Source organism: Zootoca vivipara, chromosome 8 (genome assembly GCF_963506605.1).
Source record: "Zootoca vivipara chromosome 8, rZooViv1.1, whole genome shotgun sequence".
Classification (NCBI taxonomy): domain Eukaryota; kingdom Metazoa; phylum Chordata; class Lepidosauria; order Squamata; family Lacertidae; genus Zootoca; species Zootoca vivipara.
In genome coordinates this window covers 27,872,158-27,894,025 of record NC_083283.1, presented here as the reverse complement: position 1 = coordinate 27,894,025, position 21,868 = coordinate 27,872,158, and the positions used below count along the sequence as shown (strand labels likewise).

Below are 21,868 nucleotides of genomic sequence, written 5' to 3'. Positions count from 1 at the left end.
AAGAGTTATTTTATTTTATGTTCTGTTCTTTTTTCCTGATTGCCTCTCATTCAGCATTCACTGTACATAATTGCAGAGTTAAAGGGATGATTACCCTTCAAAGAATTAGAGTCAAACTCAGCTCCCCACTAAAACAAAGGTGCCTTGTTGATATCACATCAGAACTCCCCAGATCTGACATTGTTGGTGTAGTCCCAGGAGGACTATTCTGTTCAATTTCTTCACTGTAGTCTCTTCTCATTGGTATCTGTTGCCTTCATAGCCTCCCAGACTTATGAATATGGAGCAGCTGCATTAATATCACTGAAGAAACATTGTAGAGATTGCATCCACATTAAATAAAGCCTGCTATTCTGTCCCCACCCAGAGATATGTTTTGGAAGAGGTTGTAGATTAGGTCCTCATAAGAGTCCATTCCCTTCTGTATGCCCCACTGCAAGAAGGAAGTTGCTGCTATTTGGGGATATACAGCATAGTTATGGCTGGACAATTTATCTCAAGCAAAGGCTCTCCTGGAGCACACTTCATTTATTTAAACCCATTTATATACTGCTATTTTTTCATAATAGTTTTAAAAGTGGCCCACGAACTTAATAAACATGCACAACAAAACAACCATGAAATAATTCAATCTAAATATAAAGCAACAATCAAGTCAGCATCAAAATGTTGCCTGAAAAGAAAGAGCTTCATTTTAAAAGGTCAACTGAGACATAATGTGTTTTACCCATTTGCGGAATGTTAGTAGGGAAGGGAGAACTCTGATCTCTCTCTCATGGCAGAGAGTTCAACAGTATTAAGCCACTATAGAGTAGTTATTTCTCCTAGTGGCAGCTAACCTAGTCTTCTCAAAGTAAGGTTAAAATTAGCAGATGAGGCTCTGTTGGTAGTGCGGCAAGGAGTCTGTCAGGCCCTGTGGTCTGTGGTGGACCCCAGGATATATAATTGCTTTTGTTCTGAAGGTGTATCTCATGCCATCACACTATGCTTTTTGACAGTTGGTCAAGACTTACCTTTTTTACCCAGGTCTTTGTTTGAAGTAAAGTCTTCTCAGCCTCCTGCATTGCTGTGCATTGCTGTTTTGTGCTGCTGTTTTATTATTTTGCAAGTTGTGGTTTTATTTTATGACTGTATTGCAAATTGTGCTTCCTTTTTGTGATGTTTTTTGTAACCCGTTAGGTGAAGGGAGGCTGTAAGTACAAGTAAGAAAAGAACAGTCCAGCCTATAATAAATTACATAATGATATAATTTGAAAAAAGAAGCAATCATGCAAAGCATCTAGATTAAAAATACACAAAAAATATGTGCATATTTGAGAGATGCTTTTCTGATTGATTGCTGAAGTTTACAGGTTCCCACACCTTCCCGCTGAAAAACAAACATCAAGGCTGCAGTAGGTCATAAAATAAATAGCTGCTTGTTGTCTCTTTCAATGTTACTGACCTAAGTAAAAGCCAGCTACTGTACATCAAATGATAGAACAAATCATAACATCTGTGTCAAGCCTTTGGGCAAGGATTGTTAATAAGAATGATGAAATGCACGATACATCGCCACAATCCACTGCATTGCCTCAAACTCTGTACTGTGGCAAAAGAGATAAAGCACATATGTTTACAAAGGATGAATCGTTACACCTAAGGACACTGAGAATGATCGAGAGGCAGCATTATTCTGTGGCGGCAAGAAACAGGAACCAAGAACATTTAAGTGTTAATCCTAGTGGTGTCATTGCCTTCTTCATGTCCTGAGAGGTCCAGCATCTAGCCACGAGCCTTTTACACTCTACACTGGTAGCCTAATTTTATTTAATTGGGGTCTTGCTTTCCTGGGATTCAGCTGCAGTGTGAAGTGTTCTTTCTTAATGCAGTTAATTTGTGCTGACATCGCCTCTCCTTTGCTGCTGTTTGGCTACTTTCATTGAGATAAAAGTAGAAGGCTGCGAGGATCCTGCAGGGTTGTGAATGGAAGTCTTCTTGAAGCCTCTAGCTTAGCTCATGCCCCAGAAAAAGCTGTTCCTAAAGTTTGGGCAGCATCTGGTTAAGTTACGAGAAATTACAAGTGTCTAAAAATCCATCTATCAACAGAAGATCTTGAGACATGATTATTTGCAATCCTGGCGCCTACATTTATCCCAGGTCTAACCTAAGGTTGAGGTCTTGTTTTGGAAGTTTTAGTTGTAAATTTTAACAAGGTCAAGTCTAGGCATTGCTTTGTGTGTTTGATTTTAACTATCATCCAGACCACTCACTATATATCCAAATAGTATAAGATCTATGGAGATCACAACAAGAGTCAGCTAAAGGAAAATTAATAAAAGGCTAATGCTGATTCTGAAAGGCACAACTAAGGGCTTGTACACACTTCTACTGGTCCCGTGCCTAGAAAACATGGGGCTGAGTGATTTTCTGCTTAACCTGTGTTTTCTAGGCATAGGTCTGAATGGTTTTTCTCTTCCCTGTTCCTTTCCCAGGGAAAACCTGCTCTTCAGTGCTTTATCGGAGAAAACATCAATCCAAGAAAACCTGAATTGCTATTTGCTCTGATTGAGTGGTTTCCCCCAGGGAAAAGCAGAGGGACAAGAGGAAGTGTGGTTGAGCCCTAACTCACCAGTGGTTTATCATTGTAGCTACATGCAGGAAACATCACAATCATACAAGACACAGTTGTAATATTATTTATTGCTGATGAAATGAGACATTTATTATACAAAATCATGGGGGTGGAGCCAAAGATAGTGTGCATGGAATTTTGTTCACAAAAAGGGCATTCCCAGATTCTACTAATGGAAGCATTGGGGAGGGCATTTTCAGTTATTGCCCTATCTGCTCCTGAGTGTAGGGGATTTCCTGTATATGGCACAGGAAAGTGACCTTTCCCTTCTGTTAGTGCAGAGATGGGGAGCTGGATCCATCCAGCAATGTTAGCACATTCCTTCACTGAATCAAATCCCCTACCTTCATAGAAAGACTGCTTTCATGAACTGAAGGACGATGCATGTTCTTTAAAATCGTGAAAGATAGTCAACTGAATCTGATGCATGCTCGTTTTTCTAGCTTAGTTCCCAGGACCAAGTGCCCTTTGTTCTTCTCCACACAAGATACCAACACTTTAATTACATCTTTAATGACACTTTAATGATTTGTAGCCAGGGGAGGGGAAAAGACCTGCCCACTTTCTGGAAGCATCTCCAGAAGTTAAGTTTCTGGGGAACAGTTTGGCCTAAGCTTAATATAATAATTTAACAGATTATACTAGAACTATTAAGGTAAAAATGAGACAGGTTTGACCACTAGCATTTTTTCTCTCTACACAATGACTTCATAAAATCACAGTTTTGGAAGAAACCCTAAATATGACATCTAGATTAACTGGACAATTCTATAAAACTATTATTACACCCGGTTGATCCATGCTTAATGTGCTCAGTGAAGTTTATTCCTATAAAGGGTTCATAGGATTACAGCTATAGTTCTGTTTAAATGTTCTTGCTTCATATTAAAGACCTCTACTAATTGATCATCTTCAATTAGTAGTAAAAATAGCACTAAGATTTAGGACTACATTATGACCCACTAGTACTGATGGCTTATGCTGTCAAACCCTTTGAACTGGTGTTTAGGAAAACCACAACTATAATGTGTGATTTCAAATGCAAATCAAATTAGTTTGTTGCTTTCACTAATTGACCTCCTTTGAATTAATTTTAAGACTTTACATGTTTGCTTTCTCTTAAAACCTGATTTATTCATGACATGCTACCCTTTCATGCTTTGAGATAGCCTCTGTCTATTCAAGCATTTGCAATGAGATACAACTTTTGAAGTTTTAATGAGGCTTTTGATATATTATTTTTTTAAGGGGAGGGTGAAATCTACTGGGTGTTAGAATGTTGGTGAATGTGTGTCTGTTGAGGAAAATGTCATCAACTAAATTGTCCGAAAGAAGTCTCCACGTGTAATTTCAATTTAAAAAGTTAGAAGCCGGGCATGTTTGCCATTCTTGGCATTTATTATAAGCCTTAAGTAACTCAAATAATCTCCGTATTATGCAAAACAGCTTTGGGCTTTAAAAAAAGAAAAGAAAATCATTTGTATTAAGATGAAAGATTGGAGCCAAGGCCTGATGTCAACCAAAATTAAATAAAATTGGATCTTGTCATAAGAAATCCTTATTGCTGTCACTACAGGTGACTCACCCATTTCAAGCAATTAAAGGTTCTGATACAAATCACCCAGAATATGCTTTATTGCGAGCGACTTAAGCAAAATTAAGGATGGCTCTATTTGCTTGCTGACTAATTGGATTATGGCTCCCAGAGAACCAATATGACTCCGAAATTAAGAAATACAACTGAAACTGAAGTAAATGCTGGTTTTCTAATGAAATAAGCTTTTAACAAAATTGATTTCCAATGGGTAAAAGGTTAGATCATCTGGAAACAGAATATTAACATAACACGTTGCTCCAGTGGTTTTGTATTCTTGTCTATAAAAGGTCATCATTCTTATTTATAAGGAATTTCCAGGGAGTTCAAACAGTACCTACAGAGAAAACCTTTACCTATTGGATGTGGAATTTAATATGTTGGGGCAGAAAATAACATAAATGCCAATAATACTGTTATTATTTTAAAATATGCTTTAATGTTGGCCTTTTACAAAATAAAAGAAAAACTTACTAATAACGCCATTCCACTTCCAGGTGGTGGTGGTGGTGTTGCAGTCAGGCCACATGGCCTCCACACACAGCAGAGGCTGGCGAAGCGCCGGCCGCATCATGGCCCCTGGCCAGGCAATCCGACTGGCTGGGGAGCGTGGCTTATCCCTTTTAAACAGCTGTGCGCCCTTCTTATTCCGGTTTCTGTGGATCTCCCGCCCTCTTTTCATGCGTTCATCATATTGGCCTTGCTATGGACTTCGGTTGGTCGCCTTTAAGGGGTCTGGTAGGAATTATTCAACTTGGCAAATGGGCACTGGCCATTTGGTTTTCGCCTACCTCACAGCAATCATCACAACTTTTGTACGGTTTGGCGGTTAGGCATTGGTAAAACGTTTGGGGGAGGGGAGGTGTGGCCATCACCTGCCCCTCCATGCTAAAGGGTATTCTGTTAAAGGAATCCAGGGGTTGTGATTCCTGTCCCAAGCCCGGGCGGAGGCTAGAGCCATGGCACGACCTTCCACTGGCACTGGGGGGAGCTCCGAGTTGATGTTCATCAACAAGGCTCCCCCTACTGGTGGTTAACCCTTGTGGGACTTCCTGCAGGCAGGCAGGAGTCAGATATAGTCGGTTCAATTCCAATGCCTAACCCAATACCGCTCACATTCTGTAACCAATAAAGTTGTGGCTTAAATTTTGCCCATTAACCTAAAATATGGTGTCCACATGTTATTATTCAGCATAAGAGTGAGGCCTCAGGGTCTTGACATGCAAGTGAAATACCAAATATTTGACACAAATCACATACTGAAACATTTGCATCTTTCCACAGAAGTACTTGATCTTTCCAGTAGATCAACTGAAAAATTAGCTTTTCAACGATACGATTTTGATTTCAGTAGGCCATTATATAAAATTGTTTTACTCTACATTACCTGTATTTGGAAAGATGTTAGTGGTACTACGTAGTTCCATTAGTCATAAACCATAGCTGCTTCCAATCAAATATGGGAATACCAAACAGCATTTGATTTGGGATTTGCTTTAACAAGTCGATTTTAAATGTTTCACACTAAATATGTTAGAAACAGCAATAACTCTTCTCTTTCTGCTACATCTTAGATTTGTGGGAGCAAGTGAAGGATTGATGCCCTGGTTCCTAATCCCAGCTATATTAAAACTTTAAAGATCATCAAGAATGTGTATCTTAGTTGTGTCTGCCCCCCCCCAATGTCCTGTGAAAATCTAAGTTGTGAACAGCATGTTTCACTCACCCACTTAAAGCAAAAACCATCTAGCAGAGCATTGTGACTATGGAGGCCATGGTGGGCATATAATCTCAACAGTTTTAAAACTAATGTGGATGTTTCCACTTCATTACTCACAGTGGAAAATAGTTTTAACTGTCTGCATTAATGAATTGATACCCTTCTGGAAGACATGCTACTGGTTATATTCTAATGATGACACAATTAGAAAGCAGAACTAGCTCATGGTACAGGGATCGCCTGTAGTCAAAACCCATAAGCTCTTCTATTCAGCTGTGTTCAAACTCAAAATTAGTGAAGCATGGAAACTGCATGGTGTTAGAAAAGATGTCATTGTGATTATATTTTTAGAGCATTCCATATACAACTGCTTTTGGAGGAATGAAAATTTTCAGATGTTTCTTTTCAATTATGCCCTTGGATAGTTTTCCTTGCTACCATTTGTGAGAGGCAGGTCAAGAGATTGTTAAAACAAGCTATTGAAACGGAGTTGCCTGAAGTACGGTAGCCTTGGGATATATATTTTTTTCTGGACTAGTAGTTTTATTTTCTACTGTGGAAAAAAGGCATCTGATAATGCTAAGTAGCAAGTGTGTTGTACAAACTAAGCAAGAGCAAAGAAAATGTTGAGTTAAAAATGTTGAGTTAATAGGGAACTGTACAAATATTGTATGAGCCTACCTAGCAAAAATATATTCTAGCATGATGTTGTATACAGTTTCTGTAAAAGCAGAATACTTAAAAAATAGTGAGATGATAGTGAGATGATGATAGATAGATAGATGATAGATAGATAGATAGATATTTTAAAAAGGTTGGGTGATAACTCATGCTGAGGGTAAGCCTATACTGAAATCAACAGAATTAAGTACATTGATTCTGAGGAGTCTACATCTGAAGGCAGCCCTGTTTAGGGAGGCTTTTAATGTTTAATAGATTATTTTATTTCATTTTTCTGTTGTAAGCCACCCAGAGTGGCTGGGGAGACCCAGCCAGATGGGTGGGGTATGAATAATTAATAATAATAATAATAATAATAATAATGACTTAGTTGGTTATCTCTCATTATTTGTACATTCTAAAGTCTAAAGTCATATTTATGTGCTATGAAATAGAGTAGAAATGTTATAAATGATAAATCATTATCTCAACACTTAATATTATATGAAACAAGAAATTCATCAGTACAGTGGTGTCTCAGGTTAAGAACTTTACTTCAGGATGAGAACAGAAATTGTGCCGCTGTGGCAGCAGGAGGCCCCGTTAGCTAAAGTGGTACCTCAGGTTAAGAACGGTTTCAGGTTAAGAACAGACCTCGGGAACGAATTAAAGTACCATTGTATTTTAAACCAAACCATTCAATCCATGTGCATAATAGAACCCTGTAGAACAGAATCAGAGGGAAATATCCTAACATCTAACCAGCTGTAGAAGTAGGTTATGGCCCATCATATTTTCACAAATGGCTGCACACACAATTCCCATCTCAGAACTGTAACATATTTGCCATTTTCATGATCTGAAAATTTCAGATAATAAAAAATGGTAGTTGGACTTGAAATTGGTCATTTTATTTGGTCTTTGCTATAATAGCTGCTGAAAAAAAACTTTTGTTACTCTTTCCATACATGTTAATTAAAGTTTTGTTACCAGCAATAGACAAAATATATTTGTCTATAATTAAGTGTCAGGGACTGGGCAGAAGAGGAACGGTGGTGGACCCTTCCAGAGAAGAAGGAGACAGTTCAGAATTCAAACAGGGGTTTGAGGCAAGTCACAGCTCAGAGGAAGATGAGGGGAAAAGTTGGGAAATAATGGGAGAAGAGGAGGAGGCAGGGCCGGAGCAGCTGGCTGACACGTTATCACTAAAAGCATTCCAGAACCACCATCTTCCAGAACCCGGCAAGCCTTAAAAGTAGGAGAGCAAAGGGTTTGGAGACATATGTCCCTAAGCAGCAACCGTAAAGGGGTGTGTGCTGTTGATGAATGAGGAAGTGGGAGAGAAGGGGGTTGGATATTTACTCAGAGCAACACCATTATTCTAAAAGGCTGCCTCTCTCTGTAAATATTGAATAAAAAGCAGCTGGTAAGAACTTTCCTTGTCTTATCTGTTTCTGGCAACCTACCGTGGGGGTTCGATCCTCTGACGCCTAACATTAAGACAAAAGCTTGATAATTGCATGTTAGTTCAAGGAGTATCACAGTCTCTTTTTTCCATAAAGGAGAGTAACTCCTTACCCTCAAAACTTTCAGGCACTCCACAAAAAAGTTATGAGACTATATGCTCTCTAATTAGATTAGAGAACATAATGTAATATAGAGATATTTTATAAACATTTCATTCTGCCCATCAGTGTAAAACATCCCTAGGGCAGCTTACAAAATAAAATAATAAAAAACTACAATGCATGAAAAAACAGTTGGATGAAAAAAGCAGTACTAAAACAATTCCTATCACCAATTAAAAGTTTTGGGAAAATAAAAAGGTCTTCATAGACACTGAAAGGACATCAGACTAGGTTCCAAGGAAGCTGCTTTGTGGAAAACATTTAATAAGTGGGTCAGCACAACCAAGAATAATTTCTGTCTAGTTGCGACTCGCCTTACTTCAGATGGTGGGACATCTGGAGCATAGGCTGTGAAGATAATCTAAGAATATGGGCAGCATTCTTTGTTCTTTCGGTGTTCAGCTTCTGAGCCACGAAGGGTTTTTAAAGGCAAGCACTCGGAAACATGGTTTTGAAAGGAGGAGTCAATTTATCCTTTTCAGCACCAGCAAGAATTACTCTTTTTTAGGGCTGGGGGGGGGGGGAGAAATCCAGAAAGCTTGGTTTCCAAAGCTGACCCATTGATCCAGTATGCCCACATCAATGTGTGGCTCAATTCAGACACCCGTTTTTTAATCTGAACATTGGTGGATTTGAAGTTTATTTACACATTTCCATTGAGAGGTGGTTCAAGAGCTTCCTCTCTTTTGTCTTTGTCTTTCCTTTTTTCTTTCCTTTTTTAAAGGAATTATAGCCACTCAGACGATCAGCTAGCAAGTGCACAGGGCTCCTGCTGCTGTACAAGTTTAAAAACAATGCAGCAATGCCTCCTGAGACCTACAGTACCTGACTTCCTACTACTGTCATGGAGATGAACAAACATCAAAACAAGGCTGAAGTAGAAAAAAAAATGAGGCAGGAGGGAAGGCGGGTGTGTCTGTGTTCATAGGTTTTACTCTTTCCAAAAAATTTCAATTTACCAGATGTCATAAACAAAATACCGGTACCGGTACCTTCAACTAGGTATTACCATATCACTGGGCAAGCTTCAGATTTCTGCAGTCCAAGAGATGTAGCTACTTCATGTGTGGCAAGCAAAGATAGGTCTGCTCATTGGCAGATTGTTGAGCTGTATTTATTTTTCCAGTGTTGTAAAATGATATATTTAGTCACCAACAGGTGCAACTAATCGGCTTTTGTTTTCCTGAGATTCCATATGCTATCAAGGAATTTAATAGAAAGAGCTTAGAAAAACTGGCAGGTGCTCATGAAAAGAGGCATTTCCTTTTCACTCTCTTATAGGTGGGAATGCCTCTTCTAAGATTATGCCTGTTGTGAAACGTACATAATCTAGGGGACGCGGGTGGCACTGTGGTCTAAACCACTGAGCCTCTTGGGCTTGCTGATCAGAAGGTTGGCGGTTTGAATCCCTGCGATGGGGTGAGCTACAGTTGCTCTGTCCCAGCTCCTACCCACCTAGCAGTTCGAAAGCACGCCAGTGCAAGTAGATAAATAGGTAAACAGCATTTCCGTGTTCTCTGAGTTCCATCACAGTGTTCCGTTGTTCCAGAAGTGGTTCAGTCATGCTGGCCACATGACCCGGAAAGCTGTCTGTGGACAAACGCCGGCTCCCTTGGTCTGAAAGCGAGATGAGCGCCACAACCCCATACTGTAGTCACCTTTGACTGAACTTAACCATCCAGGGGTCCTTTACCTTTTTAACTCTTTGTTACATAATCTAAGAACAAAGTAAACAAGTTTCTTGCTTCAGAAATAGTGTTGTTACTCAGATGCAAATCTAATTGATAGAACAGTTGGTTAAAGCCCATATGATTAATCATTTAACACTTCTGAGTTGCAGCTTTATGAAAAAACACTCACTCATGGCATCAGATCATGCCCACCTTCTGAGTTTCAAGAAGCATCTGGTTGATCACTCTTGTAGATGAACAAAACACAGTGGATTAGATCAACCTTGAGCTGATCCGGAAATGCACTTTATGTTTTTAGTGGTACAGGGTCTACTATTCTATTCTATGCATGTGTTGTCAAAACAAATGAAATCTCTTCTGCTAGCCACAGTAAATTCGTGTTAATATTGTTTTGGGGAGCCCATATGTTTGTTCTAAAGCTAGATGTGTATTTTATTAACTCAAGCAGCAGAGGAAAATCCTTCTGGTCCAAAAGTAGGCCAGTTTGATAATTTTTTAAAAAACAACCAACAACAACAACAAAGATTTAATGGGTAACTATGATAAAACAATACAATATGTTATCTAAATTACTGTTTGGGGCTCATTTCTGAGATAGCTATGAAAATTGTAAAATAAAATAAAATTGAGGGATGTTTTAGAAAGCAGTTGGGACAAACATGTCTAAAATAAATCAACAAACCAGGTGTTCATTTTGTTTCAACTCAGAAATGTATCAAGTTGGTTTGGAATCTTTTGAAGCCAGCTAGGATAGAAGCAAATGCCAATGCTACTCACTTCAGATAAGAAATAAAATGTCAAAATTATTTTGCACATGGGTGAGGTACCTTCCATCCTGCAGGCCTAGTTGAGGACCCCCAGAGCTTGGCCTGACAATTGATTATTGCTCTTGAAGTCATAAAACATGAAAGGTTCAGGAAAGTTCAGGTGCCACAATTATTATTATGTTGATACTATTATTACTATTATTGCTGCTATTACTACTACTACTGAGAACATTAGAAATACAATAGTTTGACTGATAAATACAACATTACAGAAAGAACTGCTCCATTTTTGTTACTATATTTTTGTTATTATATAGAACCTTCATCAACAGGTGTCCATGGTGCCTGGGTATAATAGTAATAGTCCATGAGAGTAGAAAAAAAAGAAAATAGGGTGGAAAAGGAAAGGAAAGGTAAGACTCAGTAAGAGAAACAGTATAGCGTAAAGTACCTCAACTGTAAATAAGGCTTCAGGCCAAATTATATGCATTGCTAAGCATTTCTGCATTAGGAAGGTGCATTCCTTTGGAACAATATAATTTTACTGTATACCTCTTTTAGTCACAGCAGCAAAATACACACACACTAAACTAATAATAAAATAATAACCCCTGCCACTTCCTAGGTGTTTTGCCACTCCACATGGCTCAGTCCCCTCCCTGCCAAAATGAATGGCTCTTCTAACTACAGGTAAACCTGGTGTTGATAGGTAACATGGTAATTTGGCCAGCAATTTTAGCAGGTGAAATGGAGTCCTTGGTGTTTACCTGCAAAGGTGGGCTGTGCTCCTCATGTCTGTCACAGATGCATGCTTGTAGTTTATTTGCTTCTCAAGAACCCTCTTTTTAACCGCTGCATACGTACCTTGTATTGGTGATTGGTTGAGTGTTAGCTGGAATCCTACCTTCCATTGTGGAATTTTTGATAAATCTATGGAGAGTGAGTACCATATCAGCTGAAATGAGTAGTGATGACTATGTGCACCGCCAGGTTCATAGGCAGTATGGCTGCTTCGCTACAATAGCAGAAATGAGCTGTTGCCTTCGTGCCCTATTGTGCGACTTCATAGAGGTGTCTGTAGGAAACAAGGCCTGATAAACTGTTGGCTGGATCCAGTAGGGTACTATTTACGGCTGTGGGTCCAGCTCTCTCAAGATTGGGCCTACCATTGGTTAGAGTGAGGCATCCATCTCAGGTGGCAAGTGTTGGGGGAACAGGGAGTAGTGGCAAGTGCCTAAGCTTGCCTTCAGCCCACAGGAGGGTGCTGTCCCATCACCAATATCAAAATTCACCTACCAGTTATCTTGCATATTTGACATTTGTGTGCCATTCTGTCATTTGCCTCAAGCAGCAAAATGTCTCTCTGGCTAGCCTTGGGCTCTCCCATTTAATGAGCTGCAAAACTAAGACCAACTGAAGTAGTAGCACAGTCCTAGTATAACTAAAAGGGTGCTGGCATTTAAAAACACACACACTTGAACTACATTATGTGCAACTGGCTGTGTTTTCATTGAATTTGATTACATACTGATTGCAGATGTTCTTCAGAGCAACTCGCTCTTGATTATAAGTAACATTTGCCAGATGTGAAGTTGGAAACCAGGGTGTTGAAGCCAAGTGTAGATGCCAGACATTTCAGACAAATTGAAATGCAGACACTTACCAATTTCAGAAATTAAGCCTTTTATGCTGCTAAGCATTCCATTAATGTTAAGACGATCCTTCTCTGATGGTGTCATGCTACTGCTCTTTGCTGCTCTTAGTTTTGCAGCTCGCCAAAAACACAATGCCCTTTTCCCTCCATAGAATTATTAAATCAAACCCTATTCATGCAGCTCCTATTCAGATCGTTGCCATCTGTGAAGGAACGAGGACAAGTAGGCTAGTTTCTTTTAAAATCAGAATGTATTCCCTCCTTGGAAATTTTAAAATAATGAGTAATGCCATAATTTTATCCATTTTGAATCAGGATAGTTTTGTGGCAATTGGAAAGTCACCCTTCCACCTCCAAAACATTGGAGGAAACAACATTGGTGTCTCAATAGGCAGATGATTCAGAAGTCATTTGCCTTTGAACATAGTGAACTCTCTTCTTTCTAATTGCTGGAACAGACATGACATCTGTGTACAAGCAGAAGTAATTTAATCAACAACTGTGGCAGTTTAGTATTAATCTTCCACCCCCAACAGCTTTTAAAATAAATTAATATGGGATATAATCAACCTTCTGCTTGGCCCCCCGATAAACTAGATATATAGATTTATTTATTTTTTTCAGATGACTTTCACAAAAGCTTCGGCTTCCTTGCAGTTCTTCCTTTGTCCTCTCACTTTCACACCAAGGTGTCAGGCTGGGAGGATGTGATTGGCTAAGGGCATCACTTTCCTAAATGGATCCTGAGTCTGAAAGGCTGACGGCAGCAACATGGAAGTTCTGTGAAGAAATGTATTTTATATGCAGAAGCCACTGGGGACATTTGTGGAATTTTAATATTAAATAAACATCATTAGCATTAGAAGCTTTTAAAGTGTGCTTTCTTTTAATGCTATGTTCATTTTTGCTATCTCTATAACCTTGCCAAGAGAGCTGGTTTTTGCACACATTCCTAAAGATTAATTTAAAAAAACAAAATGAAACAAAATCCAATTTACATTTCAAATGTATAGAAGAAATATTTTCTGCCTGGAAATTGAGTGATTCTGAAAAATAAATACAGCAAGCCAGCAACTTGTGCTCGCTTTACTTACGCAATCACAACCTGGCCGGGGTGTGGGTGTGGGTGTGAATGAATGAATGAATAAATAAATAAATAAATGGAGAGCCAAGGAAACCCACTGCTCCACACTCAACAGTTATTTATTTCACCACCACCACCTGCCCATCCAATAATAATAATAATAATAAAATAATAATAAAATATAATAATAATAATAATATATCTACCCTGCCTATCTGACTGGGTTGCCCCAGCCATTCTGGGTGACTCCCAACAAAATATTATAAAACAGTAAAACCTCAAAAATTTAAAACTTTCCTATACAGTGGTACCTTGATACTTGAACAGCTTGGCTCCCAAACAATCGGCTCCTGAACACCACAAACCCAGAAGTGAGTGTTCCAGTTTGCAAACGTTTTTCGGAAGCTGAACATCTGACTTGGCTTCCGCAGCTTCCAATTGAGTGCAGGAAGCTCCTGCAGCCAATCAGAAGTCACACCTTAGTTTTTAAACAGTTTCGGGAGTTGAAAGGGACTCCCAGAGCAGATTAAGTTCGAGAACCAAGGCACCACCGTACAGGGCTGCCTTCATATGTCATTTAAAAGTCATGTAGTTATTTATCTCCTTGACCTCTGATGGGAGGGCGTTCTACAGAATGGGTCTTCTTCTTCTTCTTCTTCTTCTTCTTCTTCTTCTTCTTCTTCTTCTTCTTCTTCTATCACTCATAGCTGAGTAAGATTGTCTTCCATAAACACGGTTTTAACAATAAGTCCGTAAGTGACTGTGGAGACCAATATTCCGGATCCACACGTCGTTCCACAGTGGGGCCATTGGTTTCCAGGTGGGAGTTGATCACGGTTTGGATTTGCCAAGCGTGCCTTCCTCTTAGCACGTTTCTCCCTTGCGTCCTGAGTTCGAGTGTCTTCAAAGCCCATGACACCTTTGGGAAAGGCTGTTATCCAACTGGAGCACTCACAGGCCAGTGTTTACCAGATGTCAGTGTTCATACTACATTTTTTAAGATTTGCCTTGAGACAGTCTTTAAACCTCTTTTGTTGACCACCAGCATTACGCTTTCCATTTTGAAGTTCAGAATAGAGTAGTTGCTTTGGAAGACAATAATCAGGCATCCACACAACATGACCAGACCAACGAAGTTGATGTTGAAGAATCATTGCTTCAACACTGGTGATCTTTGCTTCTTCCAGCACACTGATATAGGTTCACCCAGCTTCCCAAGTGATGTGTAAAAAATTTCAGAGACACCGTTGATGGAATCTTTTGAGGAGTTGGAGATGGCGTTTATAAGTGGTCCATGTTTCACAAGCATATAGTAAGGTTGGTAGTACAATAGCCTGGTCCCCTGTAACCTCACTTCTTGCAGTGAGGAAACTGCCAGAAGGCTCTTGGAGCCAGACCTCAGTATCCAGGCTTTACGATGGGTTTTCCTCGCTTAGTGAGTTCCAAAGCCCTCACACTACCTTCCCCAAACCCAACCCTGGCCTCTGGGAAGGAGGTGTGGGGGCTCTGGGATCATCCCAGAGACCAGTAAGGAAGGCACCTTCCCACTTACCAGGGTCTGAGAAGGTTGCAGGAGGGCCCAAGGAAGCTCATAGGAAGCAAACGGCAATTTGAGTTTTCTCTGTTTACTCGATTTTATCACTAAAGAGCAGGTTTTCTTTGGGAAAGGAGCAATGCAAGGGGGCAACTGCTCAGACGTTTGTCTAGAAAGCACAGGTCAAGCAGAAAATATCTCAGACTCATACTTTCTAGGCAAGGGACAAGCGGAAGTGTGCGCAAGCCCTTATTTAAAATTGTGTATGTTATGATGCAATGTGTGAAAACAACCACTGGGGATAGTTCTGTAATTGTGAGCTCTAGTTTGCCCCTGTGGTTCTTTTTGTAGAAGCTTGCTATTTGAGCCAGCAAATATCCACAAGAAAGCTCCAACCTGCTCATCAATGTCCTTCTTAAATTGTGGTGCACAAAACTGGACCCTGTACTTCAGTGTGGTCTGAGCAAGGTGGAATAGAGCAAGTACTATTACTTCCCTATTACACTATGCTTCTGTTGATGTATCCTATAATAGCATTAGCGCTTTTTTTTTGCTGCTGCTTTACACTGTTGACTCATGTTAAGCTTTTGAGCCTGATTCTTCCTATCTTGTGCTGTCTTATGTACAAGAAACAGCAAACGCCTTGAAAAATGTACCTTCTGTTTAACAAGCAAAAGAAAAAATATGGCTTCTACCCTCGTATTTCAGCCAGTATATTAAATTTTATAGGGTCATATCCCGATCTGATTTTTGCCAAGCTGAAACCATTTCAGATGACTAATTGTTAAGTGACTTAATGTGCACATTGAAATATGTTCATTAAATGCTGTCACTGCCATGTTACAAAGTTGTGCTTTAAAACAGTTGAGTCGAGGAAAGAGCCATCTCCCAAGCATCTTCTCTTCATCATAAAACATTAAAGGGATTACTAGCAGCCACTGCTGCCTTCATATCAGGCATGCAGGGAAAGTGATCTCTATGTGGCGATGGCCAGACCACCCCATGACATCGTCTGACACTGCATAGCCTACACACAACCAGGCAGCCTGAAGACCACAACATGGTCCTCAGCGTACGGTATCTTTGTGCTGTGGGCAGGAGGATAGAGTGGTAATGAGGTTCCTTTCTATGGCTTACCTGTCAGAGGTGCCTTGTCCTTTAGTGCCCCAGTGGCCCCAGTGAAATTGGGATTCCTGAGGGGTATCTGTTGCAATACATACAGATGTCAGAAATGTGCCTTTGAATGTACAGCCTATGCCTGCAAATGTGACAATTACCACTATAAGGGTGTAATGTAAATCACATACATATTCCAGATATTTTATATTGTATATTGACTGTGAGTGACTCCACAGTATGTCAGTATTATGCAAATGCATACAGCTAACTGATATATAGAGAGAGAAAGAGAGAGAGGGAGAGGGAGGGAGTTCTTATTGCTGTTGAGATTGCTGTTCCTTTTTTGGGTGGGGGGGGAAGGTCATTTGAAAATTTAAGCAACTGTATTGTACAATTGTATTGTACATGCCAGGAAATCAAACTTCATTTATATACACATTAATAATAATAATCTTACTTTTACATATTTCTGCAATGCATTTGCCTAGCCAGAATTTTTAATGGGTGGACAACTATTAGACAAAAAACATTTTCTTTCAAATAGAAAATATGTGGCATTTTGCAATGCTAATTTGGGGCGGGGGGGGGCGGGAATAGTTCCAGGTCCTATTCACACATTATTCAGGTTGTAATAATAGAAAACAGAATTTAAAATGTGATATTGTTATGCAATAAAACAAAGGAAATGGTCTAGTAATCCCTATTATGAGCTTTGTGGAAGACATTTTGATCAAGAGGAATTTCAGTTTTGCACTGTTCTTTAAAAAAAGGAAGCCCAATGTGTATTCTGTTATATATTTTGGAATGTTGCTTATCTGTTCATGGTGCATTTGGATGCCTATAAATATACTGTAAACAAATTTTGCATTATGGTTCCTGACATCAAGGAGCCAGTTTTCTGCTATGTTTGGATCCAGTTGAATGCTGTTTGGAATCAAGATGGCAGACTGAGCCTTTCAAAATGGTACTGATTTTAACCACTGATCTCAAACCTGCAGTGATTTTTGTTTTGTTTTGTTTCTTAGAATTCCTGAGCAACAGTGGGTATGAGGCTGCTAGTTAATTTATACAGCAAGAATGTTAATTCATAAAGTTAAGTGTGTGTATTTGGGTGTCTGAAAGTTCAGACATAACCAAGCCCTGCTTACCTTGTGTCTGCCTGAAAAGATAGCATCAGACTTTGAGCACTGTAGCCCTGGGAAAAGTATGGTCAGATTCAAAACACATTCAGCTTTTCTGGATCCAGACTATTGAAATATGAGGAGCCCCAGCCCCATATTGGCAACTATTTTCTTCTTGTGCCCACCATCTGCTGTTTCTTTCTCATAGAAAGCAATAATCCAATTCTCCCTGTTTTCTGGTAGTTGTCTCCAATATTTCAGTATCCCTGTTTTGCCTTTGGGGGAGACTCCAGGATAACTTTTTTAAATAATTCTGTTATACACATAGATGGAATTAAGCCACAGTGGGATTACATCGGGAGTAACCAGGCATAGGATTGCATTATGCATGCTGCTGTGAATGGGGTCGAGTTGTAGCATGAAGTTCAGCCAGACGTCTTGTGAGATGAAACTTCCTATTAAACCATTCTTAAGTCTCACAAAAGAAAAATGTTTTGGCCTGCATATCAAAACAGCTGCTTCAGAACCCAGTGCAGAACAGACTCTAGAGTAAATTAATACAGTGTAAATGCATTTGTAGTGCAAAATAACACAGCAGTTGGAAAAGAGCCTTTCCATTAGTGTTCAGGAGTGGGTTCTTAGGTCGGTGCTCAGTGATGTTTGGAAGAAGAATTGAGGTGTTATAAGTCCTCAAGGGTGTCCTTGTTTTCATGTGCAGAATGTTGGAAAATACTCCTTCACCTTGACCCAGATTTGCTGTTCTAAACGCTATTGCAGAGCTGAATTGGGGCTGAGTTGAACTGTGTTATGATGTACAAAATTGTTCTGCTCATGGCAAGCGCATCGCCATTTCCTTATAAGGAAGGCTCATTCTCTCTCTCTCTCTCTCTCTCTCTCACACACACACACACAGTCACCCCAGTCAGGATGGCTTTCTAAACAAAGTATAGCAGGAAGAGGCAAAGCAGATCCATGGAAATGTGCACATAACAGCTCATGTGCTACTGCTTCAGGCATTAAGTCTCCTCTTTCATGCACATGTTTCTTATTGTGCTGTAGAAGATATCCTGTTCATAGATGGTACTGTACAAATTAAATTGGTTTTTTAAACAACTGTGTAAACCCAAACAAGCTGTAGAGAAAAAAATACTATCAATCTGTTATAGCCAGCTTAATGATTAGTTTAAATGTCTCAGAGTAGTATAGAGATGCATTATTCCCCAGTCCTAGTACCATTCAGCGCCCACCTACCCTACTTCACCATTGCCATTTTGCTCAGTCTCTGCATATTTCTGAGACAATCACTTAGCTGTGGACCATATGCTTTGCATGCAGAAGATATAAGTTCAATTCATTGTATGTTCAGTTAAAAGAATCAAGCTGCAGGTGATGGGAAAGATTCCTCCATGAAATCCTGGAGTTCAGTTGCCTGATACATGCATTTGAGCTTCCTGTATTCCATTTCCCATGAAGATGTTGTGTTGCAGGTGGCTCAACACAATGTCTTTTGATACTGATCCATAGAAAAGTCCGCTTTCTGATCACTTGGCCACTAGGCCACTTTATAAAGAATATATGCAAGCCCCTTGTAATTTAAGGATTGGATTGGGGACAAGGGATGCAATTGGGTCACCAGCAGAAGTTGCTGTCACCTGAGCCTCAAGTGACAGCAGTGGATCCAGAAGTACCCCCTGGCTGCATACCTGCTCCTTTGGAGGGAGCATAACCCCATCAAGAGCTATCCATCCAGTCTAGGGAACCACTCACTAACAGCGCCTCAGTCCTAACTGGATTGGCTTTAGCTTGTTGGCTTTCATCCAGTCCATTACTTAGGCAAGACAATGGTCCAGCAGATCCACTCCCATACCTGCAGGTGAAAAGGAGAAGTAGAGCTCAATTATCAACATCCTTGTGGTGTAGTGATTCAGAGCCAAAATTGTTATGTTTCAAGAGACCTCCATGCTACTTGGTGCTTGTGTGAAATGGGCCAAAGAATTCCTACCGAAAATAATCCTTTGGGATTTCACCACTTGTTCTTTTTTTTCACTTGAGAAATGAGTGTGTAGAATAGCATCTCAGATTTAAGCCTCAGTTGAGCAATGGTGGTGATAAGATCTAAAATATGACCACAATGAAGCAGAACAGAGCAGTAACATAACTCTTAACTGTACCCTGTAATAAATGTTATGTACTTAATTGCTATATAAATGGTCTCTTCCTCACCAAAGCCATTTTTCAGTATTAGGAAATGTGTGTGTGGATGCAGTAGTTTCTGGCCAATAGAAAAGCCACATGGCTGGCTTGAAAATACATTGTTGACCTCTAGTTATACTAGTGGCCAAAATAGTGGAAAACTTTTGGAGAAAGTGTATTTCCGAAGTTTGATGGCTCATAACACCACTTTTTTTCAGAGTAATACCATAAAATTATATATCAATGGAAAGATAATTTAATGAAGTATGCAGTGCACAAAGTTTATTCAATTATCTGTATTCTATCAAAAGCTATAGCCAAATAACCAGAAAAATGAGTGTTTAGAGAGCCAATCAGGTGTCATTTTGTTTTGGCAATGATGGCTCATAACAGCACTTTTTTTGAGTAATACCATAAAATCATATATCAATGGAAAGATAATTTAATGAAGAATGTAATGCAATAACTTTTTATGAAATATGATTTATTACAACATAAATAAAGAGGACATTTGCCACTGTGTTATGTGATTGCTATCAAATTTGTTGGGTTTTTTTTGTTCTGCCATTTAGTGAGCTTGTAAAACATAATAAAATTAAAGAAATGGCACAAAGAGTTGACCGGTTGACCCAGAAAGCAAAGTAAAATAGTACTATTAAGTGAACAAAGCTAAAGTTATGAAGAAATTAAAAGAAAAATTGCTGGAAACTTAACCAAAGATGGCATTTCTATATTTTTGAAGAGGTATAAGGAGACCTAGTAACTACAAAATCAGACTGGTAAAGGCAGGAAAAGGTGCACAACAGCAAGTGATGATAGAAAAATTGAGAGACTATGCCTACATTACAGGAGAAAATCATCTGGGTGTATACAAGATGACATGGTGCAATGTAATGTGAAGTAGAGTGCAAGGACTGTTCGGCATGGACTGCAGGAATATCGTCTAAATGCTAGAATTCCAAGGAAAAAGCCATTGTTATCTCTCAAACAAAGGTTGAAAAGATTAAACTGGGCTAAAACCTATGTTAACTGGACAGTGGAACAATGGGACAGTATTATTTGGAGTGTGAGACCAAAATCTCCTTGCTTGATAGTGATGGCATGAAATACGTAAGGAGAAGAATCGGAGATTTACATCCTACTAATACTTGTATTACAACTACTGTGAAACAGTGTTATGATCTGGGGTTGTATGACAGCAAAAGGTGTGTGCAGAATTTGCATTATTAATGGGAATGTAAATGCCCAAAACTACATAGCCCAAACTTTAACTCAATTGAAAATCTATGGAGCCGACTAAAGAAAGTTGTTAGAAGCAACCCAGCAATAAAACTGAATTAAAAGAGGTAATAATTCAATCTTGGTTTCCCATTATTACAGCTGCAGAACTAAAAAAAACTTTGTTCACTCCATGCGAGGGCTAAAGGTTATCCAACTAAGTAGTAACTGACATGGTGATAATTTTTGTAAAGCACATTTTTTTCTATGTGTTTCACGTTTCTTTATGACTGCTGTTATAATAATTCTTCATATAAGCTATTCCATTACATTCTTCATTAAATTATATTTCCATTGTTATATAATTTTATGGGATTATTCAAAAAAAGTGGTGTTATGAGCCATCATCACCAAAACCAGATAATACCTGATTGGCTCTCTAAACACACCCTTTTCTGGTTATTTGGCTATACTTTTGATAGAATACAGATAATTCAACAAGCTTTGTTGCATTACATTCTTCATTAAATTATCATTCCATTGATATATAATTTTATGGTATTACTTCAAAAGAAAGTGGTGTTATGAGCCATCAAACCTCGGAAATACACTTTCTCCAAAAGGTTTCCACAATTCTGGCCACTAGTCTAAATGGCAAGCAACTTGTATATAGGACTTACAAAAATCTTTTAAGTGATAATTATATACATACTTAACTGGTAATAAACCATATTGAAAACAACAGGACTGACGTCTGAGTAGACATGCATGAAATTGCTCTGTAGTATTGAGGGAAACTTAATAGAAATCACAGAATACTGTAAACTAAAACTTTTTGTTCTAACTTCTAAAAATCATATATATATGCCAAAGATGTGAATGAAATGTTCAGGCATAATAGCCCCTCCAGAATGGATAAAACCTGTCAAATTACAAATGAAAGCTTTAGGACCTTTTTTTTAAAAAGGAACGATCTGTAATGTTTTGATTTGGGGGCAGAATTGGATGAAATTTGCATGTAATGTTGCCGCTTCTGAGTGATGAATCCTGCCAAGTTTCAGGAGGACAGCTTCAGTGGTTCTCCTGCAAAGACAATTGTTTGGGGGGGGGGGTTAAAAAAGGAGAAGAAATAGTTTATAATTCCCTAGTGTTTTGTGTTCAGTTGCTATGACAATTGCAGACATGAGAGAAGCGTGTGTTCTACTGTAAATACTTATGAGCTCATATCCAAAATATTCAGAAGCAGTTTACAAATGATAGGATATGCTCAG

The 21,868-nt window shown here is 39.1% G+C and overlaps 1 protein-coding gene across 3 annotated transcripts in view; it reads left to right on the top strand.

The window, feature by feature from the left end:
* Positions 1 to 21,868, top strand: part of RALYL (RALY RNA binding protein like) — a 255,235-nt gene that overhangs the window by 102,057 nt on the left and 131,310 nt on the right. The window lies entirely within an intron of this gene.